Raw genomic sequence first — 18,165 nt, forward strand, 5'->3', positions numbered from 1 at the left:
GGTACAAGTATAGCGAATCAGTGGTATTAAGCGATTCTATGTCACGTTTTATAAAACGTGATAATTTTATATCAATCTAACAATAGGCTATTTTCCTAATTAACAAATTACAGCACAATATGTGAATGAAAAAAAAAATGTAATGTTTTTTTATTAAAATCATTAAAATTTAATCCGATTCACTGCAATAAACAAAACCGTTACAGCGGCACTAATCAAAACAGCAAAAGGTCAAACAATGTATTTAACAATTCACCTGCAATTTTAATACCACTTGATTAATATATTTTTTTTTCAAAGTATATATCTCTAGTTAATTCAATGAACCATAATAATACGAAATGAATTTTGCATTTTCGGGCTTCAATTTAGATGCTTGCCGTGTTTAATTTGTTTCGAAAAGTGGGCATTCGGATCTGTTTCTTGTTAGTCAATGACATCTGCTCATTCCTGTTCTTGTTACCTGCGTCTGCCTCTCTATCGCTTAAAAGTTATTTTATATGACACACCATCTAGATATAATACATTTTATGCGTATCCATAATGCGAATCAATTTTTTTTTGTTCATTTCAATTTTCGCTTCATTTTTTCTCGCTGCACTTTTTTTTCTTTCTCTCTCTCTCTCTCTCTCTCTCTCTCGACAGCGTCAAAAACGCATTATATTCGTCATTATGAAAATTTGGGCTTGTAACAAACTTATTGGAGTTGGGCATGTTGATTTAATCCGATTCGAATTCTAGTGGTCACCTCTGCCCATCTCGTTTAAGCTGCACACACACATTTTTTTTTTTTTTTTTTTCAAAAAGTGATGTGTGTTGGCAGTCAATCATATTTGGTTTTAATGTGATTTTTCTCCCCATCTCTGCCAAACCTTTGACTACGGCATCATCATCCTCACACTTGGCGCGATGCGATGAAAATAAAAATGTTGTTGTTGTGCTGGGCCGATTTTTATATTTGATTATTTTCCATAGGCTCACTTCAATTTTTATTTTAATCTGAAATTGTAATGCCGTACATACTTTGCATACTCTCTGTCTCTGTCTCATAGTGTGCGCGTAATGTTCAGCTGAAGAGCCAAAGCTGCACTGAGTCTTTTTTTGTCGGTTTTGTTCGTGGGACCGTTGTTGCTGTCTTCGTTTATCTCTTATGCACGCTGCATTTTTTACATAATGCCTCGAAAATAAATTAAAAATAATTATGGAAGCATTATAAATCATTCGTTGCCATGTAAAAATTTGTTTGGTACTCTGTCGGACCCATTCTATCTCTTTCTATCCACGATAATATGTGTGAGCAATTTTTTTTTCTGATCTCGTTGCCATCGATTTTTATATACTTGCCATTTTCTATTCGGCAAATGAACAAAAAAAAACTCAACATTATATTATGGAACAGAGATAGAACGATACTCGATCAGCCGATCCCTGTACATGACAGATAGAGTAAAGTATGTGGTCAAAAATAAAAATTGCAGCCACAAAAAATAAAAATGTCCATCATACGGGCTGGGAATGAGCGGAAAAAAATGTTGCGCGCGAAAAGAAATGAAATACAGAGAGCGAAAGGGAGAGAGGAAAAAACTGTGTTCAATCTACATACAAGCAGCACAATGTGATGTGTGGTGGAGTGGGATAGAGAGCATTATACAGTAGTTCACACATACAATCCATTCGACCAATCCAAATGAGTGCCAATCCAATATGTAATGATCCTAGCGGTAGAATGAATGAAAAAAAACTTGCTATATTTGTTTTTTAAAATCACATTGAAACTTTAATATATCGCATCGTAGTCATTTACGTAATGATTTTCCCCACTCGGGCATCCCTTCGATAGTATTACGTTTGTCGACTTTGTTTTCCACGGCAAAGAATCATCATTCGATAAAAGGATGGTCAAGGATTTCAAAAAAAAACGACACAACACAAAGTGGCCAATAAACGATTCGATTTAACCAACCAATTTTTGTCAGCACTTGACTCACTATTCACCACATAGTAATTGCTCAAATGAATAAAGCATGGAAAATAATCAGCGCAGTTGAAAGACATCATTTTTTTCGAACATTTCTTTTTTTTCATCTACCTTTCAATCAATTGATTTTATACTTCGAGTGGAATAAAGAACATGATTTGATGTTCTTTCGACGAATTACTTTGATGGTATAACATTCCAGATGAATTGCACTTCTAAAACAGGAAGTTTATTTTTATCCATATGCTGATTGTATTACAATTTCGCATTTAAATATTCTATAAATAAAGTTTCTGTGTCACAAGAAGCAAGGGAGACGAGAACGGCGAATAATCACACAAAAAAAAACGATTTACAATGTTACAATTGATGTCATACACGACAAGCACGCGCAATCATACGATGCTAATGAGTAGTAGTAGTGGTGGTGGTGTTTAGACACAACAAAAATCCCAATGAAATCTTGGTCCAAGGTCTCATTGATGCAGACAATTGTTTATTTTTGCGCAGCGCATTCCGCTTCACTCGTTTCCTTGCTGCCGCTATTGTCGCTGTTGATGCATCTAAATGGCCATGCGTTTTCGCTCTTGTCAATAAATATATGAATGTGCCATGTTGAATATAATCAAATGCATTCTCATGATCGTTGCTTCACAAAACCAATAACAATAGCAACAATATGCACCACTGTAACATTGGAAGCTGTTTGTTTTGTTTTTCATCGATTATTGCCTTTATTTTGACTTGTATGGCTTTCAAAAGTATACATTTCAACCGCAATATTCACATTTTCAATGCTATGAATTGTCATTTATTGTGACATTTTCTTATTTTGACATTATTCACCAATTGAATGTGTTCACAAATAAATTCCACATCAACAAATTAGACCTTTGAAATGTAACAATTTGAAATTGAAGCATTGCATTGTTAAATTTCAGTTTCAAATACAAACTTACACAATATTCGCAGCCTGAGAGAAAAAATTAAAGAGAAAATAAACACAATGGAAGAAATTCGAAAAGAAAAAACCAAATCGAAAACAATTTGAAATTAATAAAAAAATGTCGATTAATGCAATTGCTTTTAATTGGAACCTAAACAATTGCAACGATGATGGTGATGATCCAGTAAGCAATAGCTAATAAAAGTGTTATGTGAATGTTTTTTTTTTCGCTTTCAAATAATGCGTTTCGTATGCGTTATTTTGTCGATGTTGCTCATTTTTTTCATGGCTAGTAATTGAAATGTCGACAAAAATGCGTTCCTCCATCGTTGTCGACATAGTCGTTTGCTTGTGTTTTGTTTTTATTTCTCGTTATTTCCATGACTTCTAAATAACGCACACTGGCAATAATAAATAAATTCAATAGCATTGAATGTTGCTGGTGTTTTTTTCATTCGTTTCTCTTGTTTTTTTTTCTTCGTAAACTACATTTTGGCATATTGAATAAATAGCATAGGCCATTTGTGCGTGTTTTACTTCTTAACGTCTCTTTTATTCCGATTTTCGTTCAATCGATTCACTTTTTTCGACTTATTTTTTGTTCATTCCTCTTTTGCAAAACTTAGCTCACAAGAGATTTGTTTGCTTCAACTGAATGCAATCGACAAAGACAGAAGATATGAAAAAAAAAGTAGAAGAAACGCAAGGAAATGCATTGAAAACAAAATTCGCGCACATAAAATAAGTACGAAATATGATACGAAGAAAATCGCACAGACAAATGCTTCTGAACGAATTGAGCTTTATTTATGTGCATCACATACACAAGAGATTAAATTCAAGCGCAAATGCACATTCATATGTGCGTGCAATTTGGCAAATGCATGTGCGTGAAACGAGCAATCGAAGTAGTGGGCATAAGAAAAACAGAGTGCACAATATATATGTGCGCAAAGCGACTAAACAACAAATTTTACCAAATATAATAATAAAAAAAAATGTAGGAAAAAAAGGCCCCTCTGCCGTCTCTGACCTCAATACTGCACACACACTGACGCTCTTTTGACACTCGTTTGTGTTCGCTCTCTGCCTCGCCTATCTCAACGGCAATTTGATTTCAGCGCAAGCAAGTGAATAAACATGCAATTTCTTTTAAACCAATAACTGAGACGAACTCAATTGTACCCACTGAAATTGAAACGTAATGATCGCTGATGACTAGACGATATGTGCACAAACATTCTGGTCCACAAAGTTTCGCTACATAAAGACAGTTTGCATTAAAAGTTGGCACTTTTAATTTTAAAATCAATTGAAATGTTTTTAAATTTTAAAATTAATTTAAACGATGACTTTTAAAAGCTGTAATCGTCAAATTAACGATCCGAATGCGGTGAAATGAAAATTACACTTAAAAATTAGTTGGCTTAAGAAATAATTAAAGTTACATCCTTTTTGCACGATTCAAGCTGCAAACGATATTCACAGTTGGCCCGTTTGTTCAAAGTGAAACGTTGACAATTCGGTTGCATCATTTTCGCGTATGATCGCATATTGAGAGACTAAGCAGCAAATTTAACTGTTTGCATCGGCTTTTTTTACGATTATTTTTGGGTGTCATGAACGAGGCGAACAGCGTCCGCGTGCTTGGTTTGAAGTTAAGCATCAGTGCTTATGAAGTGTGTTGTTTCACTGGAAATGAATGTAGAAATAAGCGCAGCACACACAGAGAATGAAACAAAATTAGTTGCATTGAAATAATGTTGAAAAAGAAGAAGAATAGGAGGAAGAGCAGCACACACACACAACTCGAAAAGAAATAAAATGCGCTCAACGAAAACTTCTGCTGTGTCGACATCGAATGTAGAAAAGTGGCTAAATGCCAAATTCAATGACTTCGACTTTTTGGTTGTTCTTTGTTCGTATGTTTTTATTTTGTTTTTCATGTGTGTCTTTGGTCTGTAATAAGACCACGAATGTGTACACACAATTGTCGAAGCGATAATCAAAAATGGCATTCGCAGCATGCCTGATCTTTCTGACACATGTAGAAATGCTTTGGTTTTTTAAGCGTGCAAACAACTGGATAACGACACAAAATGCAATGAGAGCGAACGGGAACGAATGAGATAGCAAGCGCAACTTCAATGCATTAACAAAAGTCATTACTAGTTCGTTAGTCGAATGTGCAACAACGAAAAAAAAAAAACAACAATAACATATATGGCCAAAAAGCATCGTATAATTCAAGAGAAGGAACAAAAAAACCAGACATGCAACAAACGCACACGTACTTACGTGAATTGCAGGTGAAAGGAAGCCAGCACCGAAAATATTGCCAAAAACTAATTCTATGTCTTTTATTTCTTACTCTCTCTCTCCCCCTCGCACTCTCTTTGTTGCATTTTGCACACATTTATCGCGAGCATACGCGTACATGACGTTGGTTTGCACTTCTTTTTCCCTTTTTGGGCCACCAAATGCTCAGATGTGCATGTCGTTCGGAAGGTGTTTCATTTTTGCAGTGAAATTTTTTTATTATTATTATATTATATATAAAAATCTGTATACATTTTTTTCTGGCACATCTGAATTTCTCGTGCGATTCAATTTGACCTTAAAAAAACTGTATTGCATGCACATTTCTGTTATCATCGCTTCAAAGATTCGTCGTCATCATACTTACTTTAGAAAGCGCTTTTTTCTTGATATGCATTTTAGTTTGGTTTCAACTTAAATTAACATAACTCAAAACTAAGTGAATGCATTTAGGACGACGCGCAGTTGTGAACGGATACTACACGGATGACAGTAAAAAAAATGTTCTTTTGATACATTATTTAAACGTCGAATCGTGTCTTTTAACACCAATAAAACAATGTTTGACGCTTATTCACCACGGATCATTGTGTTTTGTGTTTTTCTTCTTTGCCAACTACTGAAGAGAGACGACGAAGAATGTGTGTGTAGGACTTTGAATAACGGATTCAAAAAATGCTGTACAAGCATCCACATACATATTTTCTGCTGACATTTTCACCCTTGGAGATTTTTTATTGCAACTAGGAAATGAGATTTCTCATCATCCCACGGTATCTTGATGGTGCTAAATCGCTCTCTTCTCTTTTGAACTGCTGCTGTTGTCGTTTGGTTTTTTTTCGGTTCTGTTTCATTTCGTCATTCATCTAATACAACAATAACATTGGAAAGGATTTTTTTATTTGTCAGTTTAATGATCACTTTTGATGATCGAAATGATGGGGGCCAAGCGTAAAAACAGATACATGCCATAAAAAAAGCGCTCTTGTCTCTTCCCGAAATTTTTTGGTTTACAATCGACATAATGTATGTGTGCTTGCTTGAGTTTTATTAAATCATTAATGGTTTTGCTCGTTCTACCACTTTTGCTGGTGTCATCGTCGCCATCGTTGATTCGGTTACAATTTTTCTGTATATGTCATCACTTAATAGCTTACAGTTGTTGTTTGGCAAATGTTCGCATGCAAAAATGTGCCCCTCTCTATTCGCATTTAATATTATATTCGTTTATTTTTTTATTGGCAATTTTCAGTGAGCTCTCGCGGTATAAATTCCTTTAATTCCATGCATCTTAGACTTGCGATATTACTTTCTTTAAGTACCTTTTTTAATGAACAAAAAGACGACGAAGGAGAAAACGCATTTTCACATTATATGGATCGAAATGAGTGGCGAAAAAAAATCGGAAGGGAAGACACGAAGAATCTCATTGCTTTCAATGGGATACGATAAAGGTAATAATAACAAAAGCGAAAATGTCATAATACTATTGTAATTATTTTTATCTGCCAAGATATTTGAATCTACTCAAACTAATGCGCATCGCATGGAATGATGGAAAAACGGGACATGGTTCTTCTTTTTTCATGCATTTGCACACTGTGTGTGCATTCATCTGTGGCAAATGACGAAAAGCATCGCCATCATTGTTCGCTCTTTTTTGCCTTAAGAATCTCTTTCTTTCCGTCAATTTTTTTTTGTTGTTTCGGTAATTTTTGCATTTTTCAATTTCGCCAGATAAATTACACTGTCGGTGCACACAGCACCTCGTCTCAGCCTCGTGAAATTGAGCATTTTTTCTTTGTGCGTGTATAGAGTTGAATGTAGTTTATTCCCCTTTTTAGCTAACTATAATTACGGAATAATAACGATTTTGATGGCACATCGTACACAAAATGCATGGTTGCTTTCATGGATTCTCTCAGTCGACCAAACTCGACTCTCTCTCTCTCCCTGTGTGTGTGTGTGTTGTGGTTCAGTCTTTTTCTCAATTTACTACATACCGAAAATAATAAATAATTCAAGCGCGGAAAGTACAGTTATTTAATGTATGTTGCATAAAATTCCCTAATATTGTATGTTGTCTTCTTTTCTTTTTAAAAAAACTTTCATCTCTCTCTTTCTTTCTTATCTCTTCTCAATTGTGCTCATGTGTGTACGTATGTTTCTTTTTTCAAAACTGAAAATTTGAAATGAAGCAATTCAAAGCGAAACCAACGAAAAAAGTAACAAAAGAAAAAGACGAAAATAAAAAAGAGCTATAATGCAATTTTTTGTGGGCTTTTTTTCGTTCATTTTAGTCTTGTCTTATGGTATTTGCACTCAAGGGAACACAGAGCATTCAATGACGACGGACATAGAGAATCAAGCACCAACATCTACAACAACTGCACAATGTGCACCGAACAGTAACAGCAACAACAACAAATGCGTTGTAAATTACAAAAATAAAAAGAACGAAGAAAGACACCGAGAAAGAGCCCGAAAAAAAATCACGATGAACTTTTTCTTTGGTATTGCATTTCTTTTGGTTGTAATTTTCAAACCAGATTCGGATAGTTAAACGTATATTTTCACCTAAAATTGCGATGAAAATCAAGCAAATATACAAAACGAAAATAATAAGAAGAAGAAAGAAAAAAAGAGTTTACATTGCTCATGTACAAAATCCAACGTGAAGCGAACGAATGTGTGCGAACGAGAAAGAAAAATAAAAATGCATGCCGAAAATATTTTTGTAGGCATGTTTATTGCCCATGCCAGATAGTGTTTTGTGTGCATTTGTGGCTTTGGCTCACCTTCCAGATGAAATTTTAGGCAGTTTTTCGTCTTTTTTTCTCTCTGCCATCCGTTCGCTTAGAGTTTCAGCTCCATTAAATTTAATTGTATTCGTATGTGCGTGCATGTTCAATTTCTACTAAAAATGCACGGCTGAGATGCTGCACAAAAACAACGGCAACAGCAACCAAAGCACCGAGAAAAAAAAAACGAACTGCATAGTCATAAACTGCACACGAATCGGTTTCAAATTTCGATGTGCAATGGTCGCTTATCTCTTTTTTTTTTGTGTTGTTGCTTGTCGTTTGGCCATGAGAAAACCCGAAAAGATTGTCACAAACACAAACTCTATGTAATATAATGCACAAAAATATATACTCTAAATACAGTCGGACACCAGAGAAAAGAAAACAGATACTTATAGAGCACGGTAATTTTTCTTCGTTTTGCGTATCAAGCGCGCAATTTGTTGCGAACGAATGGACACAGAGTGCCGTATATAAAATCTACTTTTTTTTGGGCGTGTTTCGACAAACTTGAAATTACAGTTGAAGTATGCAATGTGAAAAGACACACGCAGCATGTACATAGATGTGCATTTGTGGCCTGAAAAAAAAAGAAACACACAGACACTGCAAACCAAAGGCAAAAGCTTCCAAAAAAAGAATATTTCAAGTTGCGACCAACTGCGCTGAACGATGCAACAGAGCAGTAAAACGAAAAGAAAAAATGAAATTAACGTGATTTGATTGAAGATAATTACAAGCGAACCGAGAGAAAAAAAAAGAAACTCTTTTCTCTCTGTTGCACTTACTCGCGGCCATTCAAGCACCGAAAATTGCAAGGAAAAACAGACGCGCTGTGTTCCGTTTCTCACAATTCGATTTTTCCACGCTATCCAAATATGCGCACTTACAGACACGAAACCGTGTAGTTTTCTTATCATAGAAATCGACGAAAAATTTGCAATTATTATTTTTTGTTACTTCTTCTTGTTTTCGGTCTCCTTCTCTCCGCTGCATGCATGTGCTCATTTTGAGTTTTGTTTTTTGTTCGTCCATCATCTTCTCGTTACATGATTGCAGCCGATTTTTTGGTATCAACTGCAATTGTAATGTAACCTTTAGCAAGTGTGCAAGAAAGAAAAATGCCCACCGCACACAAACAGAATGAAATCAATTTTAAAATTGATTTTTCTTTGTTTCGCCGTATGTGTGTGTGTACCTTGATGAATCGAAACAAAAGACATGGGATTCGTAATTCCTTCGAGATCGGCGGCACGTAAGCCCTTTGTTGGAATGCAGTTGTTAAACGTGCATTTCGAAGCGATTTCGTAGCCATTTGTGTGTTTATTTGCCAATTTTGTGTTCCTGCACGTTATTCTCTTTTGCGCGTTCATTCGACTTATGTAACAACCATTCGATGCTGGATACACACAATTTTTTTCTCACTACTCTCTATAAAAATCGATTCGATGGCTATTAAATATTTGATTTGACAACGGTTTTTCTATTTGATCAGTTTATTAAAAATGTACATTTTGGACAATCACACAATCCTAACCGATGCACGTATCTATTCCAATTGGCATATTTCAATATTAAAATTTCATTTTACATTGAAAGTTAACAAGATTTATTAGCTGTATCCGTGTAGCACAGCCACATTCACTCACAAACTGGGTCAAATCATTCACCAGAATTTAAAAAACCAGCCGACGCGAGAGAAAAAAAAACACACGAACGTTTGCTGTTGACGAATAAATGAAAAATTTAAAATCGAAAAAATTCGTTTCGTTTCATTTGCACATTGCATTCGAATTGTTTCCGTGACCCAAAAGGAAGCAGAAAAAAAACAACAACCGAACAAGCGAATATCGATAAAGAAATCCTAAAAGGTGAAGGAAGCGCCATAAGCGTTTGCATTTGTTTTCTTATTGATATTTTCCACCACTCTTCTCTCTTATTTGGTTTGCTTCAGTCAACAAACACACGTACGTATATGTCTCTTCACCATATTTGTAATACGAAGAAGTTTTTCACACTTTCTTTATCATTCATCAAAATATCCATCTAAACGCGAGGCGACATACACACTTTATACATATATGTGTATAACGAGAATGGCATGTCTTGTGTTTTTTTTTTATTCGACTAACCGAGCGTGCATGCACAAACAAATAACCAGCAATGCCATTTCGACAAATTCATCGTATCCATCGTCGGCACGCAACCAGAAAAGGAGTATGAGTAAGAAGATATGAAAGCAAGACGAGAGAGAAAAAAAAGCCAATGAACCACAGCAACAAACGCAGTAAATATACAAAAACCGCCTGTTGCTTACCATATATATTCAATTTCAACTGTTGCCATTGCCTGACACAAACGGTTCGTACGAAGATGAAGAAATTCAGCCACCACACACATTCGCACTGTGTTCTATGATGCCAACAATGCCAAACCAAAGGGAAAAGACGAGCAAATCAGAAAACACTAGCGTTGATAGATATTGGCCAAAATTGAATGTGTAGCAATCTGTAAATGTTCCGTAATATATCGAATATGTGCGAATTTGCTTAAGCGTTTATCGAGTGGGTTGTTTTGCTCACAGAGCAGCATCTATCGCTTGTCGCGTGTGCACATAAAAACGAGCAACGATGACAATGATGGCTGAATACGATGGAAAGACGACGACGAAGCACAGGCAGCATGAAATCAAGGGTGAAAATCTAAACACGCATTACGGATAATTTGGTAAATACACACATATGAAAAGGTCTTCGCAACCACCATCACGAACAACAACAATACAAAAACACCGTGAAAAGAATGGGAAAATCTACATATACTTTTGGGTTCTGTTTTTTTCTCTACTTTCTTTTTTTGTTCGTCTCTGTTTTGGTCGGAAAGGAGTCTCCGTAACTCGAATCACATTTGAGCAATTTAGCCGAATTTTCAGTAGATGAGCTTTTCTTGCCTGTGTGAAAGGCAAGAATGGAAAACCCAGCACCATTTGCACCGATTTGTCTATAGTTTGTTGTCGCCAACTACATCAGCAATTTTTGACTGTGTATGTTCAGAGCTTATTCGACACGCTTTTTTGCCACTAGATTTGGCATTGTCTTTTGGTTTTTTCACCAATCACTGTTACACGACATCCTTGCGTTATTATATTATCGGTATCATTGCGGTCGACCAAGTCTGAAACGGGGTGCGAGTGATGTTCATGGATATCAAACACACACACACATTTTCGATCGATTTTTATCATCATGTATGAGGGAGAGACGATTAGATCAAATTTGCTACGAATTGAAAAGGAAATGAGCTATTTTCTCAATGTTGTGAACGTGATTTCATTCAAATTTATCACATATGTTTGATGCCAAACACACAAAATACGCATTTTATTATACCACGCCGCATGAATTGCGGTACGTACGATGTCGACAACCAAAATTAGCGAATATATTATATTTATGAGATTGTTATGACCATGAACATGATTGAAATTAAATATACATTTCGGCATCGAATTCTATAGAATTCGAAAATTTTCCGTAGAAAAACGAACCCGTTTTACGATCGCCCAAACAAAAAAAAATCGCTGGTAAACCATTACCTTTGACAACAAAATTTGTTAAAAACTCTTTTTTTTTTTTTAAATAAAAGTGACGAAATGACGCCCTTTGTTTTCGACGCGGATTAAATCAGAATGAAATTTTGTTGTTGTTTCTTTGTCTGTAGTGAGTACTTTGCCTCCTCACACGACATATGATTGAGAGACGCTGTTGTTGACATTATTATGAAATTTTCGGGCGAGAATCTACAGTTATCTGTGTACACAGTGTTGCCGCTTGTCACAGCCGCTGACCGCATATAATTTTTGTCAAAAAATAAATAATAAATAATAAGTATTACAGTGTGCTTTGCTGTTGTTGCTTCATTGGTTCGTGCTTGCTATGAAACAATCAGTTTGTGTGACTTCAGAATGAGTGTGCAAGTGCGTAAATGAATTCGGTAAAAATCACAGAGTGGGCTCGAATCGATAAATGAATATCACATGAAAATGAATTTACCCACATTATCATTTTCGTATTATTATTGTTATTTCTTTTTGCTTGATATTGTTGGTGTATAATTAAACGTGTTGCGGCCAATGTACAATTTAAAAGAACGGACTAAAATCACAAAAAGCAACATTAATTGAAGAAAACAAAATGAATTCATACTGACACTTATTTACACACACACACACACTCACTCATGAACTGAATGGTATCGATGCATGATCGCGACGACGACGACGACGAATAATCCAGACAGAGAAAGGAAGTTAAAATTCATTGAAAATGCATGTGACGTTTTAATAAGTATAGTCCGTTGCTTGTCTCTTTCGCTCAGCCTTTTCAAGGTCATTCAATTACTTCAGAGTCCGATGTCGTGTATTATAATGTTTTTTTTTTATTATTCATACGTATTGTTGCCTTATTGCCACCTCTGATGCCGTTCTTGCGGCTTAAAATTTTCATTTATTCATTCTGGCGCTCGTTTTTTTCCCAATATATATTCATACACTCAAGTCATATACACTTCGTGCAAGGGATTATGCAATCAATGCTCTTTTTTTAAACAACAACACACCGAAATAAAAGGAATGAAAATTAATAAAACGAAACGAGACATGCGAATTTAAACGACTTCATTATATAATCGCGAAATCAACAACGCATTGCTCAAAACGGAATGAATACGAATTTGGTTTTTGAGTAAAAATAAATAAAATCAGCACAATACGAAAATATGACGATATTCTTACATTGCATTCGATTTAAATCGATTGCGCGCTTCCGAGAAATATCGATTCATGTTCATATCAATGTAACATTTCGATTGAAGACTTATTATTTGCGTACTTCGTTGCTTGCGTTTATAAATCGATTGGATGTTTTTATGATTTCAAATGGAAATGGCATTTTTTGTGGGGTTTCGTATCTTCATTAAGAATGCGGGCAAAATGCAAAAAGCAAATTCGAGGAACAAAAACATGTGATGCACGCACATATGGAATTCATTCATCAAATTCGAATGATTGGGCGGCCGACGCAAAAAAAGGATATGTGGCACAGATGATACGCGTGCGATGTGGAGCATCTCATTTGTTATCATTGCTAGAAAAATGTGTGGCGAAATGCAGTTCGATTTGTGCACGATGAAACAAACAAAAAACGGAAGAGAAGGTGTAAAAAAGGCCGCCGCTTGAGCAATCAGACCGTGCAAAACGTCGTTTTATCGCACATAAACAATGGTACGTGTCTAGAGGCAGCAAAAAAGTGCAAGTGCAAATAATAACAGTATACACATTACGCAAATATATAAAAAAGGCATACCATACCAACCAGCAGCAGCGGCGGCACGTTGAAGAAAATAAAAACAACTACACAAAAGTGGGTAATAGCGGTAATATCAACAGGCAACAATTTATGCATAATGAAACACCAACAACAGGCACAGAAATTCCATGCCACAAATGAATGAAACATATGAATAAAAAAAAGAGAGTACAAATAGCAGCAGCAACCAGCAATATCCAAAGAAAAATGAGTTAAAAACCGTACAAACTCTCTCAGTACACACTCGTAGCTCAGTATCGTATGAACGAGAACGTCTGACGACTATAAAAATACGATGGCATTGAAAAAATCCATTGCACTTACGACTGCATTCAATTTTATATTGTCGCCTCGGTGTACACACATCGGAGAGCGAGCGAGAGAGAGCGCGCGAAAAAAACACTGTATGCAAAAAGTCATATAGCAAAGCCATTGTCGCTTATTAAAATCATGTATGTGATACGTAAGTGCATTTCATTCATTTGATTCATATCATGTCATCGCATACGTCATTGCTCCCAATAAACTTGGACAAAATAGTGAATTTGAGGCTTGCGAACAAACAACCAAATAGATGAGACTCACTCACTGACTGACAATGTCGGATGAACACATATGCAATATCTCTGTTGGCTTTTTTTCGCTTTATTTTCCCATAGTCAAGTCAAAATGGCAAAAAAGCGAATTCAATGAAAAAAAAGATAGAATGAGAATTTGCTTTGGAATGTTATAAGCTCACATGAAGCGATGCAGTGAGGCTAGAGAACGAGAGTGTCAATAAAATCGTGTATGTTTGTTGGCTATCGTCTACGATGTTCGAGTACTGTACTTTTGTCTGCCTGCTGTTTCAATCGGTGCTGCCGTTACTGTTGCCATCATCGTCATCGTCGTCGTCGTCGCTACAGTCATCGTAGCTATTTCATGTATAAATGAAAATCCTGTTGCTCGTATGTGGTGATGGCGGTTTAGTCACACTGATAAACAAATCGCACATACTATGCAAGTGCAATGTCAATGAACAACACGTACTACACATTGCAAAAAGCAAAATCCAATGCAAATACTCACAATGCCTCGCAATGCAGACAGGAATGAAACTTGCTAATAATACCAGACCAGAGAGAAATAATAGTAAATAGCGAGAGAGCATAAATTGTGAGAGCGAGAGACTGATGACTCACGAGTGTCGTCGTCGTCGGGCGCTTGCCGACAACGATGCACTTTACAAATATTCTGCAAATGTGTATTATTTTTGCATGCATCTCACAACCTCAACACTCACTATATAATAGTGCAATAAAAGTTCGTCGCAGTTTCTCTCTATTTGTGTCCCGCTCTTGTTCACTTGCGATTATTTCTTCCCTCACTCTTTCTATGTCATGTTCTAGGCTCAATATAGTCGAGACACACGCAACCAGTCACTTGTGTATTAACAATAAATGATCGTTCCACTCATACTCACACCACACCATAGTCATGCATGCCAATGCAATTTCAACTAGTATTTGCTGTGCTTAGTTTTTACTTGGACGGTTTTTCTTGTTTTTCCCGCGAACGCACCGCTTTATGCACCAATACAAAAACAGCACGCCAATAACAACAACACCGGTCGTACTATTCAGAACATCTCTCTCATCGCGTATCTATGGTGCGACCGAGAGTGCATTTGCAATTGTATTGAACAATTGAAACTATATAAAATATTCAACAGTTAGCTTAGACCGACTCAGTTGAGTGGTATAAATCGGTTGCGCAGCACAATTTCAATTCAATTTTCGTTCGTTCAATTGGAATTTACTTAGAGTTTGTTATTTGTTAAAAGCGGTTCGTCTGTGCCGTCGGGAAATTTTCTATTAATGAAGCTACCTTTCTTTTCTTGAAAAAAAGATTTTCGGTGGATATTTTTTTTGCGGTGGAATCATAGAAATTTTTTCGGTCATGAATTTTATAAAAATCGATCGTTTTTCTGCGTTTTCACAACAACTCGACATTTTTATCTTCTTTAAACGGAAATATTTTATCGGGAAGAGGCACCTCTTCGAGCGAAACCAGACTTCCTTCGTGTGTTTGTTTTTTTTTTCGTCGGAAAAATCAGCATCTGCATCAAATGTGCCATTTATCTTATATAACTTTTCATCGAGCGAAAGAGATATGTGTGTTATACATAAGTCTGGCTTTCGTCACGTGAAATATAATACAAACGTCGTTAAACGTACAATGTCCTTTTTCTTCGCTTTGGCTATTTATATAATAACATGCTACTTATATACCAAATCCAAGTGTGGTTGGTTCGCTTTCCTTGTGGCAAAAAAGGGAGAAAAAAATATGAAAGAATTTAAGCCAAAAAGGAAACTCGTCTATATAAAGACAAACAGAAAAAACGTCGAACCGACCGTCCGAACGATAGGATAGGTCAAGGTGGTCGCATTTCTTGTGCAACTCGGAATAACATGTGAACGAAATCTTTTTATGTAAAAACATTCAATTTCCGGTGATGAAAATCCGTTTTGGACGAGCGAAAAAAAAGTGCTTGAAATGCTTGTTCTTCATTGTTTTCAAAAGAAAAAGGTGAAAAATAATTCCTTACAAGAACGTGAAGTGCTTGTAAATTAAATCTGATATAAAATCATCAACGAGAAGAAAAAAAATACTGTCTATTGCAATTCGTGAGTAACGAAGAAGAAGAAAAAAGTGAAAATTTGCGAGAAGAAAAATGTTGTGTATGAACTTGAAATGTGGGGCAAAGTGTGAATTTTTCGTCGAGTTTTCATAGATAAGCGTATGCTTTCCGGTGTGTTGGCGGTGAAACTGAAACGAGTGCAATGTGCCATTATGTTGAAATGCAAAGAAAGCGAGCGAGTTGGTGCTGCAACAAAAAAAAAAGTTGAATCAACAGACAATGTTTTGTGAATAAAAAGCGTTTACTCTAGTAAGCATTCGTGAAGTGGAAGTCTGGTGTATATATATGTGTGTGTATATTTTTTTTTTCCTTTCAGCTCGTTGTTGCATCAAGCGGCCAAAGTGTTCTCAATAATACAGAACGCTGTGCAGAGAACAAAAAAAGTGCACGAGTGAGAAAAAAAAACCCAGACCGACTCACACACAAAATTTATATAAAAAGTGCTACATAAAGAGTAGAAAGTGGTGATTTTGCAACAAGATTGCATGGTGTGTCTGTGTGTGTATATATGTACCGTGTTGATGCGCGTACCTAAAGTCAATATATTGAAGCTCTAAAAGTTAAATATACATAAGGACAACGGCAAGTCGGCAACGAAGTCAAAAGACGGGTTTTATATACATAAAGTGAAATGACTTCACCCAGGGTGGTGATGGAATGGAGGGTGTGAGAGACAGCATCGTAGTCTCAATCTTAAGATGATACAGTGTATGTGCGAAAGAAAAGGCCACTGAAAGTGAAAGTCAATTGTTGCGTTCTTTTTTTTCACTCGCTCTCATCTTCGTATTCTTGGCAAAGGGAAAAATAGAATGCACATGAAAATTGTCGGTGAAACATTTTGCAGAGTACACGAAACGAGGTTACCAGTATAAAATCGGTGTGTGATACAGACATTCAGTGCAAATGAAAAAAATAAACAAACACGATGCTTTAGATTTTTATCAAAATAAGAAGATATGTGTAAAAAGAGAGAAAATGCGTGTGCCGGCGAAATGAACGACTGGAATGAAAATTATTATTATCGATGCCGTGACCTAATCTCTTTCTTTTTCGGAGGGGGAGAAAATGCTCTTATTTGTATACGACAGTGAATATATGTTTACGAGAAGCATGTTCGTTACGTGTACGTGACAAGGGTTTCGGAAAAATGCCGCCACTTGGTTTATGTTACATACTTATATTTTCCTTGGAGGTCAAACCATTCGCATTCAACATCATCATCATTGCCGACGTCGTCGTCGTCGACGTAGTCCACGTCAACACTGTAGTCGTTGTCGTCGCCGCCGAAAATCTTATAGAGTGTGTGTGTGTCAGAATGAGAGTGTTCGCATTTATAAGCTGATAATGGAGCGACTATATATAAACAGTATCGCCTCAAGGATTTGAGCCTTCATCATGTCTCAATGAAATGGTCTTTGTTGTGAGTGTGTGTGTGTGTGTGTGTTATTTGGCGCTGGAATATCATATCTCCAATGTCGAATGTGTGAATTTATTTGAACTGTAAATGAAAGAAGACAAACGACCCACCGACACAAAACATATGTTTTGTCTGCCCGATTTTCTTGTATTTGCTCAGCGCTCGCTCCCCACAATATAACACGTACTTGTAATGCTGCCATTTTCATCCTCCATTACCATCAATGCGACCATTTCAAAGAAGATTGAATAGATTATTTTGGTTATATAAATAAAAGTCCGTCTCCTTTCTTATGCCTCTCGTTCAAATGTGCGTCTAACATTTGTTAAAGTCATCCAGTTTTCACGCAATATAATCGTAATGTTTGCAAAAGGAAATGGTATGCGGCTCAAATGGGCATTGGATCGAAATGATTTTGTCGTTGGTGTTATGTGTGTATGTGTTTTTTTGTATGGCTCTTCGGTGTCAATGCACTGATTATGAGTACAGTTATAATTCAATTTCTTCCGTAATGGAAAAAGAAATTTGGGATAAAACGCTACGTGTATAATCCGATGGGATGTTTTTTTTCTTCTCTTCTTGAGTCGCAAAGTGCACTTTAATTCATTTTTGTCGAGAGAAAAAGAATTAATTATTAAAGCCGTGATCTTAAAGA

This window comes from Contarinia nasturtii, unplaced genomic scaffold, assembly GCF_009176525.2.
Source record: "Contarinia nasturtii isolate CC-2019 unplaced genomic scaffold, AAFC_CNas_1.1 Cnas_scaffold_993, whole genome shotgun sequence".
In the NCBI taxonomy this organism is placed as follows: domain Eukaryota; kingdom Metazoa; phylum Arthropoda; class Insecta; order Diptera; family Cecidomyiidae; genus Contarinia; species Contarinia nasturtii.